A 12,989-nucleotide genomic window follows, 5' to 3' on the forward strand; every position below is an offset into this window, starting at 1 on the left:
TCCCCAAGAGTAGGGTAAATCGTTTTTTCTTCCACCCTTAGGGTTCTATACCAATCCCCAGCCTTTCCACTTAAGGTTAGGCTTAAAGCATTGCTCTTATGTAGGTCATTGTGTTCTCCTAGAGAATTTCATATTTGTTCAAACACTTCGATATGCTTTCTCACATCCCCGTCTCCACTAAATTTTTGTGTGAGCTTGTCTATTTGTACTGCCTTACTTCTAGGATCTCTATCAGGCGTGTTACCCATATTCTCAGCAATAGATCGACCGATAGGTTGAGCAAATGTTGCCAAGTCACCTAAGTGAGTAGGCACCGTGGGTGGAGGTGCTCCAGAGACTACATGTGGAGTAGGTATTGGCATTGGGCTTGGCGCGTCGGAATCCCTTGGGTTCCACGTTGGGTACGATGTTGTGCCATGTGGTGGTCCATAGTTCATATGTGTGGCCCTAGGCATAGCAGACGTCGGATGTGACATGCTAATGCTAGCCGGTATAGTCCCATGGAAATAAGAACTTTGGTGTTGTGGTTGTGGAGCATAGGTAGTTGAAACAATGGGAGGAGTAGGGACTACATGAGTACGAGGACCCATGGGTGTATACGACTGGTACACACTTGTAGGTACTGTTGCAGGCATTGAGCTACCATGTAGAGGTGCTTTACTAACAAATGAGGTCCATGGCATGTTTCTCGGCATGCCCATCATTGGAGTAGGCATGGTAGTCGTGGTGTCATCAAGGGAAAGATGAGCTAGACTTGGAAAGGTGAAGCTATCACTTGTGGGCTTAGATTGCACTGAGACCCCTGGCGAAACAACATATGGAGGATCCATTGGACTTACCGAGGGAGTCTCCATTTGCGATAAGGTTAGTTGTTTAGCCTTTCCTGTATTTAAGAATCTCATGAGACCCGTTGAAGGCATGTTAATCCCCTTGTTCTGTCTCTCTAACTCAATGACCCTATGGATGACCTCACAAACTCTTTGTTGTTGATCCTCCACACTAGTAGCACCCATTTTGGATTGTAGGACATCTAACCAACCCACGTGATAGGTGTGACCTGTGTATAGGTTGGTCACAGTTTCCATTTTGTAGTTCGTACTCCCAGTTCTCATTTAGGAACACTCCATCTAGGATTGAGGTGCTAGGGGTTTCATTTGAGTTAGATGCAATGTTGCTTTCTAGGGGTTGGCCCTTAGAGGTTGCTAAGTCAGGAGCACTCGATTGCTCTCTTAGTAAGGATATTGACATAGGAGCTTTTGCTTTTAACTCTCTTCGTTGCTCTGCCTTACGTAAGCTCTCAACTTCCTTTTCCCTCACTGCAAGGATATATCTCTCAACCTCTTGCACTTCGGCAAGGCTTCTACCATCGGGTAATATGACCTCGGAGGGAAATAACTCTGAAGAGTCAGGAGGTGCAGTGAATGAAGTATTCACGTGCACATTCTCTAAGGACATAGTCTCTATGTTGGTCATGAATGGAGAATTTACTTCCCCACCCCCCTCATTTACATCATTAGCTCCATGTTCGGAGCGAGTGGCTCTACTAAAGGTTTCCTTCAAGCGGCTAAGCACGCTCGGTCCGGACTGCAAGCCCATGGCATGCATGTCTTGGCTTGAGCTATCAAGATTAGGCATTGGGAAACCCTCCATGACGTCGTAGTCAGAGGAAGAGTCACTAGCCGCTATGTTCGGGTCTTGGTTTGTACTACCTTGGGTCCACGGCGAGGGCCCAGAATCTAAAGTAGGTGGATATTGAGAACTCGCATAAGTTGAAATTCTCTCTAGTTGCTCTGTCTCTAGCACACGACCAGAGCGCAGATACATGTGCCTTTGGCACCCTACAAGCATCGTCGAATAACGTCGAAGGTTACCCGCTTAACTTTTTTAAGCGTCCATTTTCACTCGTGTTTTTTACGTTTTTAATGTTTTTTTAAAAAAATTTTAATGTTTGATTTTTTTGATTAAAGTGTGTGATAGCTCGAAACGAGAGTATCACTTAGAGGGTCGCTGTGAGCTTTACAACACAATTTTCGGGCATCTGAAGTTCCGTTGGTCCTCAAAAATCGATTTTTAGCTACGTGTGAAGCTAAAATTCGTTTTTTTTAAAGGTGACTGAGGCCTAGGCCTGAGCTTGGGTCTGGGAGATATTCTTAATCCCGGTTCTGCTTTCAAATTTTTTTATATTTTTATATTTTTATTTATTTTCTTAAAGGATAAGGTCGCCGCGGCCTGCGCAAGAGCACACACACACTCTATCTACCTACTTCTAACTAATACACCTACTGTTACACACTAACACACTCTATTAACTCTCACAGATCTACTTCCTACTTACTGTACACAGAAAACTAACAACCTTAGTACACAGAGAATAAACACAATACCTTTGAAAACTCCATTAACAAAGAAAACTAACAACCTTAATACACAGAGAATAAACACAACACCTTTGAAAACTCCATTAATAAAAAAAACACACAGTATAACACCAAATCCCTCTTCTCAACACACACACTCCTTCCCTACCCTTCCTACAATTGAAATTGCACCACGAAAGAAGCACAGAGTGCCATTCAAGCTTAGTGTATGGCATTCCCCGGCAACGGTGCCAAAAATGTGCGCGTATGTCACACGTGTCAATGCAAGGAACTTACCGATACACCACGTGCGAGCCACAAATGGCTCCAAGCACACAACAAGCCTAAACTAGTAAGCTCAAAGATGACGATGGTGTGTCAGTCACCGCTCTACGCTTGCTTCGTGGAGGATTCCTCGCCGCGAAGAAGAGGGAGATGTCGCTATGCCGCACTCAACCGCCTCGCCGCCGTCGTGCCACTGCAATGCTTGATCGCACTCTCTCTCTCTCTCTCTCACGCATACACACACACAGAAGGAGATGATGAAGAAGAAGATGGAGATGGAGCAAGAGCACTGTTCAATTGCACAAATGAGAGAATGAGGTTTTTTAGGTTTAGATTGACTTTTATATGGGTTTTCCCCATTCACACTTGGGCGCCCACACTTAGCCAATCTTACCCAAACGTTATACGTTCCAGTTTTAGAGTGCGCCTCTCATTGGCGATCACTCTTACCCTTTTCCTATTGGATAGACAAGCCCGGTACTTGACTCTACCAAATAAATAATACATAGTCCTTCGTAGGTGATATGGTGTCCGTGAGTCGTGAGGGTTGACACCCTTGGTCACTACAAGCCTCCGAAGTTGATGGACCGATGCATTTTGCCCAAAACAACAATTTCTTACGGTTGATTGCATATAAATAAGAGTGGGGATTTTTGTAGGACATGAGATAAAATGCCCCGTTAACTTCAATGGGTTGGTGATCAAAACATATGGTTGCTTTTACCTCACCAATTTTTTTTGGGCAAAAAAATAGGTACAAAAAAGTCGCATTTTCGCCATTCTGCGGACCTATCATCAAAGTTTCTATAGTCACACTCAATACAGATACTATATACATGTTTTCTTAGTTCCCGTTGGGCATTTGGATACAAAAGGAGCCATGGATCATGTCAAAAGGATAATGGATCTCTTACTAAGTAGAACCTTGGGGGCAATGATAAAGTGCTAAATACAGCAAACATGAAAAAACTGGGTTTAGCATTATGACCTCTAGATACACATAGAAACTACTCAATATCTAGCCAAGTTTGTAGTTTATGATTAGATATGGTTACTACCTACAAAATACACACAATTGGCCTAAGAAACTAGCAATATTGAGAAATTTATACTTGCTACTCTAAAATGTTTCGTATTCTTCAGGAATCAAAAAACTCAACCATCATCATATACTATGCTATATAGCATATTAGGTCCCCAAAAATCAAAGAAGATTAGCTTTATGTTATACATTACACTTACACGATTTCAAAATTGAATTTGGATATCAAGAAAGCCACCAAAAAAATCATAAAAGTGCTAATTTTGGCCAAAAAATAGGATTATGCAATTCTTGTAAGTTGGTCATAACTTTCAATTTTAACACTTAGCTCTCCCTACAAGTATCAAAACATGTTGGGAACTATGAAGGCTTATCCTCTAGCAATCTAAACCTCACAAATATTGATAGCCATTTTTCGGCTTTCCATAATTGCCATAGTAATCTACCTCACCGTACCAAATTCACCCAAACACTATGGCTATCCCTACCATTTCACTGTACATAGGCGTGCGTGAGTCACGGGACTTTTCCCATATCTCCTTACTGAAATAAAAAACCCTCAATTAGCTAGCCATTGGGCTAGTTGAGCCAAAAAAATAATAAAAATAAAAAATATAAGTATATTATGGCCCATGCGTATGTAAATATTTCTTTGTATATAGGGCCTAAATAAAAGATTTTTTTTCATAATTATTTTGGTATTTATTTAAATATTTCTACCTAGGTATGTGTTATTTATGCTCTATACATTGCCTCACCATTACCACAATTTTTCTTACCATTTTTCATACTCTTTATTCCAATATTTTCATGTAAGCTTCTCTTATATTTGGTGTAACTCCACCCCAACAAAAATCCAAAAAAACTAGTTTTATTTATGTGTATATTTTTTCACTATTGTGATTTTTCCCTTCCTACATCTATTTTGTTTTTTTTCTAAAAAATTAGAACACCAAAAATATTTATCTTTTTATGGTAGCCTCATAATGAGAGAGATTTCTTTTGACCCCTTTATATTTTTTTCACTTATATTATTTATATTTGACATGTACATATTTTTAGACCCCTCAATATTTGATTTTCTTAGTTGTACTATTCACTTATATCATAATCTCAACAATATCTTTAAGTATAGACCTACCAAATAAGGTCAAGGGTAGGTGGCATGCATACATGCACTATGGAGGGCTCACTCTTGGAGGTATTCAAAAGAATCATCCAAAGAAGGACCCCACAAGGACCTTGTGCAGTGGAAAAAAACGGTCGGTTTTGCTGAATTTTTAAAGTTGACTTGCTCTCCAAATTTGAAAAGGTGATACAAACAAAAGTTGTAGCTCGTGGGCTGAACTTTTGCCTCAAATTTTTTCATATTTTTTTGAGCTACGAGCTGTGAGTTATGATTTTATTAGTGGACCCTAGTTTTCCCATGCTATGCAGCCACACTCTCTCTTCCACTTTATCATTTTCCTCTTTCACACACACTTCTCCACTCATCATCCCCACCTCTCTCACCACTCCTCTATGCACCCTACTCACCTTCTCCTCAACCTTGAAGAATAAGAGAAACCATGGTGAACTCATACCTCCCACACACAATTCCATTCCAAAATTGACCACCTAGTCTCATTTTTCCTCCTCCAATTTACCCATATCTATCAAAAAAACCACAAAATTCAGTCTCTTCTCTTAAAAGACAGCATCATGGTGGTTGATTACTCAGCTTCAATTACTTGTCTCTCAAGGAAGGTCAAGAGTGGAGAAAAAATGTACCGTCAAAGCTAGTGGACCGTCAACAAGCGTCAAAATTGGTCCTACTCAAGACACTTGGAGCATCAACCTTGTAAGAAATCCACCTTTTCTTACCTCTTAAGAGTTTTTCTTCCTTATTTGTATCCTACATGGATACTCCCATTGTAAATATCCAATTCCATTTGTAAATTAATACTAACTCTACTAACACTAACCCACTATGAAAAGTCCTATCACCTCCATTTCTCTCCTCTCTCTTTCCCCACCAACTTCTTGATAATTCCAAGCAAAAGAAATTAGATAAATTGCTGAAAATCTAACCCAACCATGGTTAGAGGAGTAACCCTAGCCTTCAAAATTGCTATAAAAGGAGGGTGTAGCTAGCACAAAAAAGGGGAGCCATAAGCAAGAGCACTATGCTATAGCTTGAGAAGCCAAGCTCAACCTCTCTAGAAGGAGCTCTTGAGTGGAAGCTCATTGTCTTATGCATGTGCATGTGTTGTAATAGGGGATTAGCAAGGGAACTCTATGCCATTGTAAGAGAGAGAGTGATCATTCAATTGAGAGTAGGAAATCTATCATTTCTCCTACTAGTGTAAGCCCAACATTTGCTGAATCAAGGAGGGTGGATTTGGACTAAGCTTGGATACTTTGTCTCCCTTCCAACGTGAAGTAATGGACAACAATGATGCGTAAGTGTCTTGGTGTCTTTTGTTAAGTTCTTGATAGCTTGTCTCTGGCGTTGTCATCAATCTAGCCATAAATCCCACATACTGTAAGAGGGCGACAGGGTGGAGAGGACTCCCCTGGCTTTAAGACAGTGATTGGGGTGGCTTTTTTTTGTGATGTGTTGTGGTGAAATTTACGCAAGCTATGTTGAACAAATACTAATCTCACTTTGATTTGTCATGATAGATTTGTAAGAAGGTATTAATGCAACAAGCACCCCCTCCCCCTTTCTCTCTCTTTCTTAAATATATAGTTGTGTTTGCTTGATCATTGCCGATACGTTTCAAAGCAGCCCGAGCACTATCTCTCTCTCTCTCTCTCTCTCTCTCTCTCTCTCTCTCTCTCTCTCTCTCTCTCTCTCTCTCTCTCTCGTGTTTTAGTGTGTGAGAGTGTTCCATTGGTGTTAGGGTTAGTGTAAATTCCTTGCTTGTTTGTGGGTTGCTCTAACGATTCTCCTCTTTTGCGTCCTAGTTCGCTCTTAAACTAGGTGGTGCCCCTTGTGTAGTTGGGATTTGGCTGTGGGTTTGTTGTTTTGGTTTGTGTTGTGTTGTGCCCCTGCCCCATTGAGCAGCACGGGAGCCTTGAAGGGTGTCTAGAGGTTGCTCTTCTTGTTGCCCGCCCCGAACCGCCTCAAATTGGTGCCCCCACTGAGGACTGACTTTGTGCTTATTGTTGTTGTATTGCATGAATGCTTGAATTTTAGCATAATCAAGTAGATTATATGAATCATGAAAACTTGTATGATCGAGTTTAATTTCAAGGCAACAAAAATTGATCTAGAATATGGTTTGGATTAGCATAACATAAGAAAGGAAAAAAACATTTTCACATAAGAATCTAAAATTCATGTTGAAAGACCTTTCAAAACTTTGTGTAGTTAGTTGATGTCATGAGAGAAAATGATTGTTTGGAACTAATCTTTGTGTGGTTCTAGCATTGAGAGACTATGACACGCTATACCTTTGAGGATATCCCAATCTTCTTCGGGAATCTAGAAGAAGATGTTGATGATTTTCTTGTTGATTTTAGAATGGTGTGTCGTATCCTTGGTAAAAGGGATGACATTGAAAAAGGGGATTTTCTATTGCTATGCCTTAGAGGCAATGCTGAGCAATGGTTTTGGAGTATGTCTTCTCAGGTTGAAGATGGGTATACCCAAATTTCCAAAGCTTTGAAGGCCAAATTCTCTAAAGTTCCAACAACGGAGAAAGCATGGGCTTCACTACGGAGACTTCAACAACATGGTGAAGACTACTATGCTTATGAGGATATTTTTTCTCGTTAATGGGAAGGATGTGGATTTAGTTCTACATTTCCAGAATATGTAAAAATGGATCAATTTATTTCGGGTTTGTCTCCTTTCCTAAAGACTAAGGTTACTTGTAGTGGACCCTCTACCTTTGAAGAAGCGGTCACTATTGCCCGAAGGAAGTTTCACAAGTACTTCTACATCAAAAATGGTTTCCATCATGCTGGAAGAACCAACCATCATGAAAGTGTTTCTATCAAGGAGTCATCTCCTTTGCCATACTTGTCTCCTTCTACTCCGACAAATGTTGAAGAAGTTACTTACATGCCAACTGATTATTCAAGTGCTAAAGTGTGTGGCCAAGATTCAAATGTGGAATCTCTTTCTTCTACCTTTATCACAAGCATGCAAAAATCGACACAAGATATCTCAAATGGCAGTGATGATTCAATAATGGATACATCCAACCTTTTGGCAGAGGATCAATTTCTAGTCCGAGCAGACGAAGCTTTTGTGCAACATGACTCTATGGAGAATGAAGAACTTGAAGGTAACCTTGATTTATCTGAGAGTGTATCTTGTCTAAAAGAAGAGAGTGAAGAAGAAGATGAAATCATAGGTGGAGAGATCATAGACCACATTGATCATAAAGAGATGATTGTGTACATGGAATGCCAACTCCAAAACAAAGTAGAAGAGTGTGAGTTGAATCCATGTGAGGATAATCTTGAAGAAGTGTTTGAGGATGTTGAAACGCATTGGTATGACCCATGTATGTTAAGCATGGAAGAACCTATCATGCAAGAAGCCAAATGTTTCACAAAATCAAACAATAATCCATCAACCTTTGAAGTGGTACGATGTGAGGAGTTACAACCTTGCCAAAGGGGGGGCTTAGAAGGGGATGAAGAACATGTGAGAGTAGTAAAAAATAAAATCATAAAAGGAAACTGTCAGAAGGGTATCATTCTCTCCAATGGTGTTTTAGTGGGTGGCTTTTCATTCATGGGACAATCTCTTAGCAAGGAAATCCAATATTTTGAAGCCCCAATCATTTTCACATTGGGTTTCACCTCTTCAAATTCAACTTCTCCTCTCTTCACATATACCTTTCATCGGGGACACCATACCTTCTTAAGTGGAAGAGGACATGAATACTTGGTGATAAACGGATGTTTCCAAATCTTCTTCACTTGGTTCTTTGTTGTATGGAGGTCGCACATTGTGATGCTTTTGGTCTTCATCATAGATGAAAAACTTTTTGATTGCTACATGTGGATATTTCATCAATCAGTACCAAAATCTATTCTCTTCCAATGTGTTGGAAGCAATAGAAACCTTCATCTATTATCTACTTATGTGGTAAACTATCTGCAATATCTTCCAATAGCAGCTGGAAGCATGGATCAAGCTTTCCTAAATCATAAAGGTCAAAGAATTTTTTACTTGATGAGCCTACCCAGGTTGAATGAAATTTATGAGCTACAGTTCAGGAATTTGCTCATACAAGATCTTGAAGATCGTAGCAGATACATCAACTTTACACAAGAGGAAGAGCAACCAATCTTTTATATCACATTCATAGTGATAGATGCAATGATGGACAACAGTAAAATCTACAAGTTTCTTCAATCAAAATCAGTAAGTGATTCCATACCATAATCTCGCTTTGGGAAAGATATTCAAGATCTTTGATCCTGGGGGGTGCTTATGGAAACTTTCTCGATGGAGGAGGTTTACTCCGTCACTTCATTTCATCATGCTATGGGCTCGAGAACTTTCATATCACACAAGGTTTTTTAATCATACAACAAAGATTCTTCAGATGAGAGCAGACAAAGACAGACGTTACACAATCTACATGTTGTATGATGATCGGATAAATGGTACATGAATGTACCATTATCTAAGGGGGGGGCTAATGATAGCGTTTTTTCGGCTTTCATAATTGCCATATTAAGTTACCTCACCTACCAAATTACCCAAACACTATGGCTATCCCTACCATTTCACTGTACATAGGCGTGCGTGAGTCACGGGACTTTTCCCATATCTCCTTACTGAAATAAAAAACCCTCAATTAGCTAGCCATTGGGCTAGTTGAGCCAAAAAAATAATAAAATAAAAAAAATAAGTATATTATGGCCCATGCGTATGTAAATATTTCTTTGTATATAGGCCTAAATAAAGATTTTTTTTCATAATTATTTTGGTATTTATTTAAATATTTCTACCTAGGTGTGTGTTATTTATGCTCTATACATTGCCTCACCATTACCACAATTTTTCTTTACCATTTTCATACTCTTTATTCCAATATTTTCATGTAAGCTTCTCTTATTATTTGGTGTAACTCCACCCAACAAAAATCCAAAAAAACTAGTTTTATTTATGTGTATATTTTTTCACTATTGTGATTTTTCCCTTCCTACATCTATTTTGTTTTTTTTCTAAAAAATTAGAAACCCAAAATATTTATCTTTTTATGGTAGCCTCATAATGAGAGAGATTTCTTTTGACCCCTTTATATTTTTTTCACTTATATTATTTATATTTGACATACATATTTTTTAGACCCCTCAATATTTGATTTTCTTAGTTGTACTATTCACTTATATCATAATCTCAACAATATCTTTAATTATAGACCTACCAAATAAGGTCAAGGGTAGGTGGCATGCATACATGCACTATGGAGGGCTCACTCTTGGAGGTATTCAAAAGAATCATCCAAAGAAGGACCCCACAAGGACCTTGTGCAGTGAAAAAAAACAGTCGGTTTTGCTGAATTTTTAAAGTTGACTTGCTCTCCAAATTTGAAAAGGTGATACAAACAAAAGTTGTAGCTCGTGGGCTGAACTTTTGCCTCAAATTTTTTCATATTTTTTTGAGCTACGAGCTGTGAGCTATGATTTTATTAGTGGACCCTAGTTTTCCATGCTATGCAGCCACACTCTCTCTTCCACTTTATCATTTTCCTCTTTCACACACACTTCTCCACTCATCATCCCCACTCTCTCACCACTCCTCTCTGCACCCTACTCACCTTCTCCTCAACCTTGAAGAATAAGAGAAACCATGGTGAACTCATACCTCCCACACACAATTCCATTCCAAAATTGACCACCTAGTCTCATTTTTCCTCCTCCAATTTACCCATATCTATCAAAAAAAACCACAAAATTCAGCCTCTTCTCTTAAAAGACAGCATTATGGTGGTTGATTACTCAGCTTCAATTACTTGTCTCTCAAGGAAGGTCAAGAGTGGAGAAAAAATGTACCGTCAAAGCTAGTGGACCGTCAACAAGCGTCAAAATTGGTCCTACTCAAGACACTTGGAGCATCAACCTTGTAAGAAATCCACCTTTTCTTACCTCTTAAGAGTTTTTTCTTCCTTTTGTATCCTACATGGATACTCCCATTGTAAATATCCAATTCCATTTGTAAATTAATACTAACTCTACTAACACTAACCCACTATGAAAAGTCCTATCACCTCCATTTCTCTCCTCTCTCTTTTCCACCAACTTCTTGATAATTCCAAGCAAAAGAAATTAGATAAATTGCTGAAAATCTAACCCAACCATGGTTAGAGGAGTAACCCTAGCCTTCAAAATTGCTATAAAAGGAGGGTGTAGCTAGCACAAAAAGGGGAGCCATAAGCAAGAGCACTATGCTATAGCTTGAGAAGCCAAGCTCAACCTTCTCTAGAAGGAGCTCTTGAGTGGAAGCTCATTGTTTTATGCATGTGCATGTGTTGTAATAGGGGATTAGCAAGGGAACTCTATGCCATTGTAAGAGAGAGAGTGATCATTCAATTGAGAGTAGGAAATCTATCATTTCTCCTACTAGTGTAAGCCCAACATTTGCTGAATCAAGGAGGGTGGATTTGGACTAAGCTTGGATACTTTGTCTCCCTTCCAACGTGAAGTAATGGACAACAATGATGCGTAAGTGTCTTGGTGTTTTTTGTTAAGTTTTGATAGCTTGTCTCTGGTGTTGTCATCAATCTAGCCATAAATCCCACATACTGTAAGAGGGCGACAGGGTGGAGAGGACTCCCCTGGCTTTAAGACAGTGATTGGGGTGGCTTTTTTTTGTGATGTGTTGTGGTGAAATTTACGCAAGCTATGTTGAACAAATACTAATCTCACTTTGATTTGTCATGATAGATTTGTAAGAAGGTATTAATGCAACAAGCACCCCCTCCCCCTTTCTCTCTCTTTCTTAAATATATCGTTGTGTTTGCTTGATCATTGCCGATACGTTTCAAAGCAGCCCGAGCACTCTCTCTCTCTCTCTCTCTCTCTCTCTCTCTCTCTCTCTCTCTCTCTCGTGTTTTAGTGTGTGAGAGTGTTCCATTGGTGTTAGGGTTAGTGTAAATTCCTTGCTTGTTTGTGGGTTGCTCTAACGATTCTCCTCTTTTGCGTCCTAGTTCGCTCTTAAATTAGGTGGTGCCCCTTGTGTAGTTGGGATTTGGCTATGGGTTTGTTGTTTTGGTTTGTGTTGTGTTGTGCCCCAGCCCCATTGAGCAGCACGGGAGCCTTGAAGGGTGTCTAGAGGTTGCTCTTCTTGTTGCCCGCCCCGGACCGCCTCAATATGAAGTTTAGAGTGGTATAGTTGCAAAAAATTGAAAAAAAGCCAAAAATAGGACCCGTTTTTTCACACAGTTTAGGTTCAAAATTGTTGTGCAAGAGTAAAGTTAGTGGTGAAATTGATACTCCAAAAAAAAAAGTCAAGTTTTTTTTCAGATCATAAGGCAAATTTGTGGATATATAGCACCTAGAAAATTATTTTCATACTCTTCAACTAATTCAAGCAAAATGGTCACTTAACAGGACACAAAAGTGTCCAAGGACATAAAAGTGTCCTGTTACCATCCTAGTGCTAAATTAGGATAGTAATAGAGTGCATGTGCCAAATTTCAAGTGATTTGAAAAAGTTTTGACTTAGATTGCCACATGAATTGCATCAAAAACTACCAAGCACTAAAACTGCCCAGAAATTGTGCTAAACTTATCCAAAAATTATAAAAGATATTTCAAAGCTTATTGAACACACCGTTAACCAATAGATAATAAGCACACTTATTATCTCTTGTTAGTAAGAAAGGTCATTTTTGAAAATTTTTGATTGCCAAGGGTAGAAGACCTATCATACAGATAGCTTGAGAAATTTGGAGTCATTTGGACACTGCTTGCTACTAGGAACTGAGTGATTAGAAATTAAAGATTGTAGATTAGTTTTCTTTTCTCTCAAATTGAGATTTTTTTTGTGATGAAGAGTCATTGTACATACTTGCAGCTAATAGACTAACTTGTGGACTATTGATTTTACAAGATTGAGTGAGAAGCTAGTTCAGAATCATGCCAACTGAAATGAGTTTATATTGGTTCTAAAGGCCATGTATTCTTTTTCATTGAGCATTATCGGTTTTTATGTACCTTAGATCAAGCCATGTACTATCATATCAGGGTTTTGACCAAGAAACCAAGAGAAAAGTGTCTATTGAGGAGAGTGTAAACCAAGGGGGACCATTAGGGACCATAGTTGGAGAAGTGCCAGACACTTACTCCGA

Source organism: Adiantum capillus-veneris, chromosome 20 (genome assembly GCF_014529385.1).
Source record: "Adiantum capillus-veneris isolate H3 chromosome 20, ASM1452938v2, whole genome shotgun sequence".
Taxonomy (NCBI): domain Eukaryota; kingdom Viridiplantae; phylum Streptophyta; class Polypodiopsida; order Polypodiales; family Pteridaceae; genus Adiantum; species Adiantum capillus-veneris.